This window comes from Cygnus atratus, chromosome 3, assembly GCF_013377495.2.
Source record: "Cygnus atratus isolate AKBS03 ecotype Queensland, Australia chromosome 3, CAtr_DNAZoo_HiC_assembly, whole genome shotgun sequence".
In the NCBI taxonomy this organism is placed as follows: domain Eukaryota; kingdom Metazoa; phylum Chordata; class Aves; order Anseriformes; family Anatidae; genus Cygnus; species Cygnus atratus.
Genome location: NC_066364.1, coordinates 98,714,195 through 98,728,072, shown reverse-complemented (window position 1 = coordinate 98,728,072; position 13,878 = coordinate 98,714,195).

Here is a 13,878-nt window from a genome sequence, read left to right as displayed (position 1 = left end):
CTTGCATCTCTACTAAATAAACTCCTTAACTCATCATTTTGAACTGTAAGAAGAGGATGGCTGAGATGCACTAGCGCACAGTGCTCTGCCAGGCACCCTTTACTCTGTGTCACAATGGCCTCTAGTGGATTTGCTGCAACTGACAGACAGCTCTATCATCCCCTGGTGGCTGCTAGCTCCCCAGGGTACATGGCATGGCTGCAGGGCCCAATGTAACCCCCTGGGACCAGGGACTACTGCACCTGCAGGGCCTGGGCTTGGGCTTCGGCCTGGGTCAGGGCTTGGGCCTGGGCCTGGTCACAATGCCATACACTCCCCCTTGAGTTACTGGTTGTCCCTGCTAGCAGTTGTCCCTGCTAGCTACTCACTAGCATATTTTCCCTCAGTTCACAGGGCACCACAGAAACTAGCAATATATTTCCCTTATGGTTTCCTTTGGAGAAAAGGAAGAAAACCAAGCAGCCCTGTGCACCTGCTGTATCTAATGTGTTTCAGTGGGGGTACAACAGGAAGAAAACTAAGACTGCTCCCAGATGGATATAGCGTTAGCCTCTTGCTTTATCAGTAGAGGACGATTGGTTTCTTCATTAGAAAAAAAAAATTAAAAAATCTAACAGGCTTCTTTGGCTATGACTTCACACTGGTTTGAATTCATATAATGAAAATTTGTTAGTATAGTTTCTGTTTGTAAGAATAATGAGTATAAATTGAAGAGATGAGGAAAAACTCAAAGCAGAAAGTGTTGTGCATGTACAGCAAATGACTTTTGCAATACTGCCTTTTAAAGGTCCACTGTTACATTTGGGTAATTTATGCTTCCTGCTTTCTAAAACATATTGCCTTATCACTGAAGACTTTATGCTGCTATTTGTCTGTTGATGGCATAGCAATGAAAGCACTGCCACACACAGTTGTCCTACCTTGAATTTTTAACTATTAATCATATTCATCAAGGTCCAACCTGTTCAGCTACAGCAGTGAGCAACCTCTTTCTCCCATCTAAGCGCAGTATAATGGTTGCACACCAGCAACCACTCTTGTGCCACAGTGGTGGTGATGGGCAAGGTGAAGTGATTCCATTGACTCTCTTCCTTGGCAGTGTCACTCGTTTGCAAAAGCTGTTTTTCATTCCCTTTGAACACACTTAGGAGACGCAGGAACTTATATGTCATAGAATCATAGAATGGCTCGAGTTGGAAGGGACCTTAAAGGTCATCTAACTCCATCCCTCCTGCCAAAGACAAGGATGCCACCCAGTAGATTGGGTTGGCCAAGGCCCCATCCACCCTTGCCTTGAACACCTCCAGGGATGGTGCATCCACAACTTCTCCTGGCAACATGTTCCAGTGCCTCACTACCCTTACAGTGAAGAATTTTCTCCTAATGTCTAGTCTAAATCTATTCTCTTTTAGTTTAAGACCATTCCCCCTTGTCCCTTCATTATCTACCCGAGTAAAGAGCCCTTCTCCATTTTTGTAAGACCCCTTTAAGTATTGGAAGGTTGCAATGAGATCGCCCCAGAGCCTTCTCTTCTCCAGGCTGAACATCCCAGCTCCCTCAGCCTTTCCTAAAAGGAGAGGTGCTCCAGCCCTCTAATCATCCTTGTAGCCTTCTTCTGGACTTGCTCTAACAGGCCCACATCTTTCTTGTACTGGGGGCCAATATATGCACTTGTAGGTTAAGCTAGGCACCAGATGTAGGAAATCATGTCGCTAACAACAGGTACAATGACAATGAGCACTTTCATAGACCTAGGTCTACAGGGTACCTGCTCTAGCACCTTTGTTCCTTAGTTCCAGGCATCCTGGGAATCCCCTAGGAGGCAGTGGACTCTGCAAACAAGGCTGTCATGCAGCACAACTCCCTCAGATACTGCAGACCCCTTGAAAATGAGAGAAGTTTTACTGCTTTTAACAGTTACCTTTCCATGCCTGGCTGTTTTGCTATGCCAACAAGTTCTGTGCCCTGTTTTACTATGGAAAGTGAAAACTAGAGCCTTAATTTTCTATGCAAGTGCCTCTGCAGCAATAAGATAGAAGAGGAGAAACAGAAAACACACAATACAAAGGCAGGCTTGTGTCTTTGCTGAATATTTTCATTGTTTTCCCTGAGGAGCCAGTGGGTTTTTACACACAGCACTAGCACATTTCATTTTGACAACAAGTCAGACTTTCCAAGTCACTACACCTTTCACAACACACTGCAAACTGTCAGTGTGGTAACTTCCTTAAGTTTAATGAAGTTACCTTATGAAATCTCTTGACAGAACTGGCCAAAAACAAAAACAACCAACCACCCCTCCTGTCTCCACCCCCTTCTCCCCTCCCCCCCCCCCCCCAAAAAAAAAAAAAGGCATAATGCTACTCAAAAATAAGAGGAGTCCCAATGAAATGTGATACATGCAATCTGGAAAACCTCTGAGGAGAGAAGGAAGAGTTGTGTGCTGACAAATGGTGCAAACTTCTGGCTAAGATTAGATTTCTGCAGGCCGGATTTAGATAACTGGCCCAGTTTTTCCAATGGACTGAATGCTTGCCGGCTCCCAGTATTGGCCCTGCAAGCCACAGGCAGATCGTTAAGCTTGCAAAATCCAGGCAGTAATTTTGAATTTAAATAAAGCTCCAGGGTTGATATCTTCTAAAAGATCCAAAGGACTATTGCCATTCAATGTCTAAATCTGTGAAAGGTCTTATTCAATAGCCTACCCTGGTAAAGTGTTCCTAACTGCCTATTTTAAAAAAATCTAAGTCAGTCTTTTTTTTTTTTTTTTTTGGTGGCCATATGATGATCCTAGAGAGGTAGCTTACTTTCACTGTACAGCTGAAGAAATTTCAGGATAATAGTCACCAAAAATTAAGACATGTCTGTTGTCTGTTAGTGACTAAAAGCAGAGACACCCACTTAGACCAGATTAAAAAAACCCAACACATATATAATTTAAGGATTAGCAGGCTAGCAGAGTTGGAAGAATTTCAAGCTCTTTACTGGACTCAGGAGGAAATCTCTTTTAATATTCCATTTCATTCAGAAGTAGTCAAGGATTAGTGGTTTCAGAGGAGCAGGTCAATACTGATGCACGAAAGCTCTGGGGAAAGTCAGTGCTGTTTGTCCCAGGTGCTGTGGGAAAGGAATAGGTATCGCATCTTTATCCACACTATTTGAAGCAAAAAAGAGCATGTAACAGGAGAGGGTTCTTTTTGTAAGCTTTTTTTTTTTTTTTTTTTTAAGCTGGATCACTGTTACTGTAAAGTTGTCTGTACTGAGAAAATCTGCTGCCTGCTATTCAGTGTTTTCTGGATGTTTTCTCCATTATGCTCTATTTCAGTTCTCCCTCTCCTTCCCTCCCTCCCTCCCTCCCTCTCTTTCTCTCTCTCTTAACTCTTGTACAGAGAATTCTTACACAAGAGATCATCTGGGGAAATCCTCATTTTTATTATCATAGGACTGATCCTGTGCCAGACCTCCTGTGGCCTTCAACACAAGCAGGTCCAAGGCCCTGCTCATTAAAAGCTAGTTGAAAAATTTCAGTAAGAAGGAACTTTAAAACAAACAAACTAACTCTTAGTACTTGAGGTTGCTACTAAGTGAAATAAGATTTTGGGCCTGGGTGGGGATCGGAGCTTGTTTCGTTTTGTTTTCAGCAATTGAAACAGCAGGTTTTGGTATGCTGCCTTTTCTGTTCTTTGATTTGGGAATGATTTTATTGAAATACAAAAAGTCAGTATTTTTTTCAGAGGAAAAAAAATCAATTTCCTGAACAGCTCTATAAATGATTGCAGATCCTGATCTGGGCTAGGGAAAAGGCCTTTGGACTAGTCAGGCAAAGGCAGAGAACTGAGCCATCTTCATAATAAAGTCCACTCAGATTTTGACAGATGATTTTTGCACTTGCAAATCAAGCAGGTCATACATCTGCTCTTCCAAATTTTTTTTGTACCTTCAAGTGAAACCAAGGATAACGTTTCCTTTTAAAATATTGTTCTTACTCCTAACTTCGCTTACTGTAATTGCCACTAGGAGGAAAAAGAAGAGGTTAACAGATTAGCACATATCGGAAATTGTCTTTAAGAAGTTATCACTAGAGCCCCAACACTGTGCTGTTGAAGCCAGGAGGAGGACTGCAAAGTTGAATTCTGCTGTGCTCAAAAGGCAGAGACTCTGTTAAATCTGGGGGAAAAGGAAGGGGAAGGACATGGAAGAAATTCTTTACGTTTTTGAATAAGGTACAGGCATTACTTTTCAAGTCTGTATTGCTTGAATGTGTGTGTTCATTTCATATTAAAACAAACAAACAAACAAACAAAAAGCAACAACAAACAGAACTTAGAGTGAAAAATAGGGCTTTCATATCTGCAAGTGTCTGATGGTAGGTGTGGTCTTCAGCAGTTGCTAATTATGGAATTTTAAGTCCATTCTCTATTTCTAGGCACATTTCCCTTTTGTTCCTTTTCTACACTGTGCTGACAATAACATAGGCACTGAAAACTCCTAGGGGGTAAGGTGAACTCCCCTGGCAAGCAGTTAACAAGCTGGCTTCAGTGACACTGTTTCTGTCAGCTACTCTGATTTTTCTATTAGTAAAGGCAGTCTCAATTTTGCTGTTTAAACAGCAAAGAAAAAGCTGTATTTTGTGCCAGCTGTTTAGTATTTGAACAATTAGACTCTATTTATCTCCTTTAATAAACTTTATCAGAATAAATGTGATGATTAGTGAATCCTGATAAAATATTGTCTCATTTGTTAAGAGCTTGCTTTAAGTACTCTTTAATGATATGGCTAAACTCCCATGCTAACTATATTTAAAAGGACTTTGCTTTCCTGTTTTTGTTAATCAATATCCTTGCCTTATCATGTTTGCTCACATGGGAAGTACCTCATTCTATAACTCATCCCTTTGGTTTTACGTAGATGATCACTGATTTTGAAGCCAATGTCAAAGCCTGACAGAAATGTGACATGATAAATCTGTAACTAAACATGGCATGTAATCTTGAGTGTAGTTGCTGCTGTGGTGATAGTACTGAAAACAAGACAAAGAAAACAGAAAATAGCTGTCCAAGAGGACTACCTGTAAGGGCATATGAGCTTCTATATCATGTGGTACAGAGCCCACAGATACTGCTGTGTCTGGAACCATGTCAAGAGTTGTGCTAGGTAGACACTGGGACAAAATCTGACAGTTAAAATACATTTTCTGTAGACTAGGTCCAGGCACCTTGATATTCCTTGAGTTCACTTGTACTTTCCATTTTGCTTCACTAATCCTTCTATTACTTTCCTCTTTCATTATCTGAATGAATCCAGTTCATGACACGTAAGTCTGACCAGACGGGTTAATTCAAGAGGACATGTGTGGCTGCTTTCACTCGTGTGCAAAAGTCTCTGTCCATAAATTTAAAACCTCTCAAGAAAGCACGTGCAGACACACACGTACTCACACACACTTATGATTTTTTCACACCTTGTATAAGAGAATCTCAAGCACTTTACAAATCTTTAAGGGTGCATTGCACTCCCATAAGATGACTAATGACTGAGAACACATTTGCAGGACCTCAGTTTGGCCTACATCACACATCACATTTCTGTGTCTGCTGTAGGAATTGCCCAGTGAGATTCAAGCAGAAGTTCATTTAGCCCAGTAGTCCATGTAATTGCCAGAAGATGATATGTTGGCATCATCTATAAAGTATAAAGAAATGCAAAGCAGCATCATTATGTATTCATTCTAGCATTCTATTATTATTTTTTAAATTCTTATTTGTGTTTCTTGCATCAGTTTTCTCGCTTAAACTGAGCAGTTCCACACTTTTGAGCCCTTTTATGCCCTTTTGAGCATATTTGGAAGCCTGTCCTGCTCTGAAGAATGTCTGCATATTCAGCATTAAATTTATCTTTACTCTGATGTGAAGAAAAATCACATGAAAGATATTTGGTTTTGGTATTTAAAGTCAGTGGTTATAGGGCATGCTGCAGAATTCTCTAACATTCCCTATGAACTGAGGATGTGCAGCATTAGTAGCTGGATATCATACAAACCAACACTCCTTCAAAATAAATTTGTTAAACATCTCACTGATGACTTTTGAAAACCTGAACCTAAAAGATTGCCTATACAGCTACACAGGAAATCTGTACCAGAACCTGAAATGGAATGCCAGTGTCTCCTATTCCACGGCTTAGTGTTTCTCCAAAGCATTTGTAGCTCTGAAAGCCCAGAGACAAACTCAGACTGAACTCTTTCCCACATGGCAGTACTTGACCATGAAGCTAACCTTTTCAGGAGAAAAGGAAGATGGAAAATGATGGTCCAATGTATCTGAGCCTAAAGCAGGACTTGCTTTTTTTTTTTTTTTTAATTAATATTTTCCCTCTCCATTAAAAGCATAAATGGAAGCCTAGCTTAGTCTTTAAATATGTCCAGGATCAGGATAGTTCCATTTCATCAGAGTTAGTGCAAAAATTCTCAAAAAGAGCATGGCGCTGAAGTGACATATTTATGAGGTGAAAAATTCAGTGGAGAGACTATCACAGGGATTTCTGTTTATTAGGTAAGTGTTCTCAAGCTCTCATGACACCTGACATTCAGGTCCCACTCTAGGGAAACACCCCAATTCAGAATTGTGCACTCCTGACTATTACAAGAAATCAGTTTACCAAGTTCTACATTCAAGATAAGCCTATTTTAATGTCATTCTTGGACTCGAAATCCCAAGAGACTTCAGCAGGTGTTTGTTTCATACATGTCAGGAACTTCTTTATATTAAATCCAGATCATAATATAGCCAAAATCAAGACATTGTATCAAATAGGCTTGCTGGGAAAATGCCAATGTTCTAAGAAAGATTTTAGTGATGTAACCCAGAATTATGTGCTAATAAGTAAACATAAAACAAATTGGATTGGATTTAAGATGTTTGGCAGCACAAGGGGTTTGAATAGCACAGATAGACTTCCCTGTCATGTTTTGATTTACTAGAATAAATGAGGAAATTTGTTATTTAAAGTAGTTTTAAGGAGCAGTTTTGTAGCATAGTAAAATTTAGATGTGGTTTCTATGTGCAGCTTCTACAGCAATGTCTTCTCATGCCTGCACGTGTGGCCACTATTGACTTTCAGTGAAAGTACCATCTGTGTACTTGTGAGGCACCATTTGGATTATGCACATCATATTACCATAGTTAGGGCCATGTGCTACAAGGTTCTAGGCATCAGGAGAATTGAGGCCATTCAGCATCTTGCAAGAGAGAGTGCTAAAAATGGAAAGGTACTTTTTTTTTTTTGCCAAACGGCAGGTAGTAAATCTGTGTTGGAGAAAAAGCCCTACTCCCCTTGTATTCAGACCACTCCAAAATCACCCATACCATCCTTAGATATGCTACATACAATATGCAAGCATGTTTGCATGCTTAACACTTGAATGCAAAGAAGGCTACAACAAACATTTATAGGCACTGCAGTGTAGAAGTGTAAACAAATTCTAACCCCACAACCTACTTTAATGACCCTTGTCATGTCAGTTGACATTTCTTGCTCTATTTCTTCATTTTACAGTACTGCAAATCTTTTTCATGTCACTCACATCAGTGCAAATGTTATTTACTGTAGCAGTTTGTTTTCATGTGAGAAGCATCACCATTCTCATACATTTGTAACCCTATTTTCTAACTTGCCCCTGCTTGCAGAAACAAAAATAGAAACTGTCCTTTTATTTTTACTACCAAGAAGCCTGACTGTACTATGCTACTCACAGATGAAGAGAAAAGTTAAAGAGCTAGCTGAAGATCTTGTTAAAAGAGATGGAGCACAAGTAAGTATTTTCTAGGGGAAAAAGTCCCTGGGAAACAAAGATTTCAAAGGAGTTTAGTCAGTCATAAAGAAAGTGCTCCTTTCTGATTCAAGATGATATTTTCAGCAGAAGTACGTTACAAGGGTTGGTGAAGAGATTTTATATCTATATTACTTAGCAGTATTTGATTTTATGTAAACAGGTGCTAAACACATATTGTATACTGTTTACTACATATTTTTGGATAAAACTGATGAATAAATCTCTTGAGTCTGATTCTGATCTCCTATCAGGTTCACACTGGTATCAACAGAGCTATTGATCTTTTTTGCCACTGTGGGAAATATCAGAAACACAGTCACATAGCTGTGGCCAGAGGTCTGGAAAAAAAATGGTAAGTTTCAGACAGAAGCTAAAGTCATTCTATTGCCTGTATTTCAATTATCTTGTCTTTCACAGCTGCATTTGGAGTCCTCTTGTTTCCATTACTCTTAATGGCCTGCAGTCTGGTAGTGAGGGAAACCCTATGTAGTCCACTGGCCTGATGTTAGGTCTACCTGGGCATCCCTGATGTAGTGCAGCAGAGCAGTGCAGATGGTGAAGTTATAGGAAAATATGAGTACATTACAAAGGAGTGTCTGTATGCATGCACATGGAGCTACTAGAGCTCTACTTCCCTGAGACATAGGGCATTCTTGGGTCTAGCTTGCAACCTTGTATTTCAACAGTTTCTCTGATATTGTTCAGACCACGCCAAAGGTGTGAACATATATCGTGGATTCCTTATTCATATATCACTTCCCTCTTGCCCTGGCACATCCATGTGATCCAGTACCATAAACTAGTCCATCATTTTTTAAGTGGCAAAACACTAGTAGCTCTATCTGCATGCATACAGACACTCCTTTGTAACATACTCATATTTTCTTATAACTTCACCATAAGACTTAGTTATGTTCACTTCCAGCAGGAACAGAAATTTGCATATTGCAGCTTACTGAAATAATTTTAGACTCTTCTTCTCTGCTAACATATTTTCCCTATATTTAAGTTCAGTAAAAATAAATTCCATGGTACATTGGAACGTCACTTTTTTATTATTATTACTTTTTTTAACGAGTGCAATTTCTTATAGCTATGTTGCAACTCAGTAAGAAGAAAAGATTCTTTAAGAGTAAGATAAAAGCTACTGCATAAATGATTAATCTGCACAAATGTTTATCATCTGGAATATCATCTGCTTTTCCTTTTTTTTTTTTTCAAAAAAAAAAAATTCAGTGCAAACAGATGTCTAAGGAATCCCCTTTTTTCATAATTTTCAGCGACATGTTATAGATATTCTATGTGCAGTCTATGGAAGAAAAGCAAAATCAACTTTTGGCAGGTTCAGTCTATCAAGTTCATAAACTTTACTGTGTCTGTCTTGTCCAAGATTAGAGACAACCTGCCCCAAGTCAGTTTCCCATTTGCACTTAATTAGAGAGTTCATTTTAGAGGTCAATGAAAAATAGCAGAGTACGTTTTCATAATAACTCTCCTCACAATAAAATTATTTCTCAGGCACTCATCCAATTTTCTCTGGAACAAGGGCAAGAAAAGTGGGGACACAAAATAGAGTTATTGGATACCTTATCTGGAACTACCCAACATGTTGTCCATTATCCAAGGAACACATAGTACATTCTGGATCTGAGGAAAGAAGCCAAACATTGCATCTTTTCAGACCATTTTCCTAACTGTACAGCTTCATTTTCTTCTATTAACTGGGATAGAGATTTTGAAAATATTTTGAAAGGTGGGAGGCAGTCTGCACACGGAGTTCCTCAGTATCCCCTTACATACATTTTCATGGCTGCAGATAACAAGGTGCCCTGTGGGAAATGCCAGAGGGGTGCTTGAGTTCATGAGGAAACAGCAGTGAAGAAGTGTTTCATGCATGTTCACAGCATGAAACACAGCAGTGAAGCGGTGAATAGCAGAAGGGCTGTGTTTCATGCTGTGTTAGGTTGGTGCCATCACTTGTCGGAGGAGGAGTACCTCAAATAATGTCCGTCAGCCACATCATGAGGTTCCTTCAGAGGCACTTGCATCATGGATTTGCTATTATCAAGCAGCTGGGTGAGCGGCCAAGTTAGGATCCATGCCTGCACTTCTCTAAAAATCTAACAGATCCTGGGTTTTGAGCTGATATCAGCTCTAACTTACAAGTTTTCTTGAAGCTTGTCTGAATAAAAACTATTTTGCAGAGTATGAAATAATTTCTCTGAAGATGTTCCCAGCACTTCTTGGTCAGCCAGATTCCAACAAACATCCAGTGAGCAGCAAAACCAGCAGGGTGCAGGGACTTAAGATGAAGGACTTGGAATCTGATGTGGGTTTGGTGTAAGGAATAAGATGTGTTTGTATTTTATTATAACCAGTGATCAACCAGTTACAGGTTCCCATTTGCTAAGTATCAGTTCTTCGAAGAAAATATGGCCAGGTAGGTATGATTTTAATTTCTACAAAGAAACAAGGAACAACCAGGCCGAGAAAAGCCTTTAGACTGCTGGACAACCAAAATCTCAGGCAAAAGTAGGTTATAATTTTCATATGTCCTGCTTTTTGACCTATGGTTTTTTTATTGTTGTTTTTTGGCATTACAGGAGATGTGTTCAACACACATGATGTGTTTGTGTTCTCCTGTGTAGAACAATTTATGCCTTCTCAGACAATCTCCACACTATCCAGATTACTTTTACTAAGTCTGGTGCCTGGCCTCCCACCTCTGAAAATGCATATATAGCAAAAAATAACTGATTTCTTGTTTAAAGTCTCAGGCACTCAGGATATTTTGGCCTTACATCCCCAAGGGCATCTATAGTGGGCAAGTTCTGGAAGCTGAAGTTCAAACCAGGGGACAGCTCACTGGATGAGGACAAAGATCACAACAAAACACATTTTGTTTGAGTTTTTCATTTTAGATGTCTTGTTTTCATTGACTAGGGGAAAGATACCTTATTTTCCATCTGATGTTCTTGCTTTTGGGTAGTGAGTTTCTCTAAAAGATTGTAGTATGATGTCAATGCTAATGACCAGCTTAGTAAGGAATAGACAGGTACCCATCTCAATACACTTCAGGAGCTGCTGGCGAAAAGCCCAAGTCTTTTGCTTTTCAAACTATTTCTTCTGGAGTGTACCGTGAACATGTTCAGCCTGCAGAAAAGAGGACTCCAGGGAGACCTTATAGCAGCCTTCCAGTACCTAAAGGGGAGCCACAAGAAAGCTGGAGAGGGACTCTATCAGGGAGCGTAGTGATAGGACAAGGAGTAATGGCTTTAAAATAAAAGAGAGTAGATTTAAATTAGATATAAGGATAAGGCAGGATATATTCTTCACTCAGAGGGTGGAGAGGCACTGGAACAGGTTTCCCAGAGAAGTTGTGGATGCCCCATCCCTGGAAGTTGGGGGCATCCACAACTTCTCCAACCATCCCCAGGTTGGATGGGGCTTTGAGTAACCTGGTCTAGTGGAAGGTGTCACTGCCCTTAGCAGAGGGATTGGAACTAGATGAACTTTAAGGTCCCCTCCAACCCAGCCCATTCTATGATTCCATGATTCTATATTGCAAATGTATTTTCTTGTATCTTAGATGTTATTCTTTTCTAAAGAGTTAGCTTTTGTGCCCTAGAAATCATGGATCTTACTTCACTTTGAGCTTCATTATTTATTTCATTACGAAGACCCCAGCTGAAAGTCCCAGTTGCCTAGAAGCATAGAACATGTGTAATTTGGACCGCTGTCAGTCTCCTGCCTGACAGTATTTTGCTGTAGGACAGAGACACAAATATACTGAAATTCAGCAACTTGCAAAGTCCTTTTAGAGTAATCACTTAGGAACAAAAGCTTCCTAATAAACTGTGGTCAGAGGAACTTATTTGGTGGTTTGTTTTTTTCATTTTTTTTTTCAATCAAGACAGACCGTAACTGTTGTAGGTGCTTTCCTAAATCAGATTTTTTTTCTTTTTTTTTTTCTTTTCTTTTTTTTTTCTTTTTTTTTTTTTTTGGCTCACCATCATCCTTCTGAAGAGAGGAAGAAAGATGCAGACTGGTTCAAATCATCTTGCAACACTGTATCACATTTCAGATCATTTACACTCACAGGCATGTCAAGAAAACAGACATTTCAAATTGATCAATGCAGTAATTGAAACAGCAAGAAGAACTGGGGGTTATTTTGTCAGCAATAGCTTTCTTTATGAGACTGAACAGTGATGCCTTAAAATGGGATGTATCCAGGGAAAGCAAGCTTCCTGAAAATGTTGTAGCCATTACTTTAAAATAATATTATTTAGCCTTCATGGTCTATCCCTTGTGGGTTTTCAATTCCCTAGCACACTTTCTTTCCAACACATCTTTGATCCTGGTCTCAAAAACCTGACATTTTTATTTTGCAGAAACTGGATATACAATGGACTAGTCAAGAATAAGGGCCAGATGCCCTAAATTGGTACTGCTCCATTGCCCTCCATACTGATTTACAGAAGACAAGGATCTGGCTGAAACCCTTCCAAAGCCTTGACTGCTTTGCTTTGCTGTTTCGTGTAAGCACTTATTTCATTTTTAGTCTCACTTCCTATGGAAATGGAGTTTATGCAATCACGTTCTTTGAGTGTGCACACACACACGTGTGTGAGTGTATGAGTGAGAATTTGTTCTTTTCCCTCAACCACTTTTGAACCTGGCAGATAGGCTCAACCAGGCTGGAGAAGGCAGGTTATTTAAATTAAACTACATTCCTGCATTCTGTATGACAATGATCTTTCTATCCTGTATACTGTATCAAGTGCACCCTCAGTAAGTTTGCTGACAACACCGAGTTAGGCATGAGTGTTGATCTGCTCGAGGGTAGGAAGGCCCTGCAGAGGGATCTGGATAGACTGGACTGATGGGTTGAAGTCAACTGTATGAAGTTCAACAAGGCTAAGTTCTGGTCCTCTTGGAGCTGCATGCTTTCCCAGTTGGGTTTCCCCCATCAAAACTTGAGCAGCCAAAGCTCAGATCATCCCAGTTTAACCAGACTGGTGTTTCTAAAGAGCTTAGTCAGTCCTGTTTTGTCTATTTACTTCAGAACCTACCTGTGCTAACCATCTAATCTGGTCAAAACCTTTAATCTTCAACTGACGTTAATAAGATTAGCGCCACCACTGAAGTTACTCCTTTTCCTTCAGCTGCTGAGCAAAACAAAATCAAGCACAGAATTTCCCATGGCTTTGTAATTCAGTTGCACTCATTTTGTTCTGCTGTTGCCAAGGTTCTCAGACAGAGAGAACAGAGGTCAAAGGGAAAGTTATTGATGCTAATTTACAAACAACCTCATGAAACTATCCTCATTAGTCCTGTAAAAAAAGCAACATGATAAAATTATACCTGCTTCACAGCTGAATCTTTGTGACAAATGAAGTGATGATTGTGTTTGAGGTGTATAGAGGTAGCAGGCTTCATTGCTTAATGGAACGGTGTATTGAGCAAGAATGAAAGAGAACTCCAAAGACAATTATGTGTAAAAATGCCTTACCATTTGCCAAAACAAATAAATATCTAAATTTTCTTTTTAGGTAGCAAAACAAGCAAACAAACAAACAAATAAACAAGAACCAACCCAACACAACCCAAAATAAACCAAACAACAAACAAAAACAATAAAAAAATGAACTGTTAGTTAAGCTTTGCCTGATAAACATGGGACAGGGAAGTTATGAAAAAAGCCGAAAGTCAAATGCAAATCTAAGATACATTCAAAATAAATATGACTTGGAAATGAACAGTAATCTGATATGCAAATAATGTATTTAAGACATTCAAAAAGCTGTGGGGAGAAAAGTGATTTTTTTTTCCATTGAAAACAGGAAGGGAGGTGATGCTCAACGATCATTTTTGTTTACTTTATGAGATAATTTATGCAAGGAAAAGAAAGCACCAAGAGCATACTTTGCACCCTGATGCGCAGTGGTGCAGAAGGTTCTTTTCCTGTGTGTGAGTTAGGCCCTCTCTGTAAGAAACAGCAGGTAATGACAAATGAAACCAAGTATACTTCACATCCTGAAGTG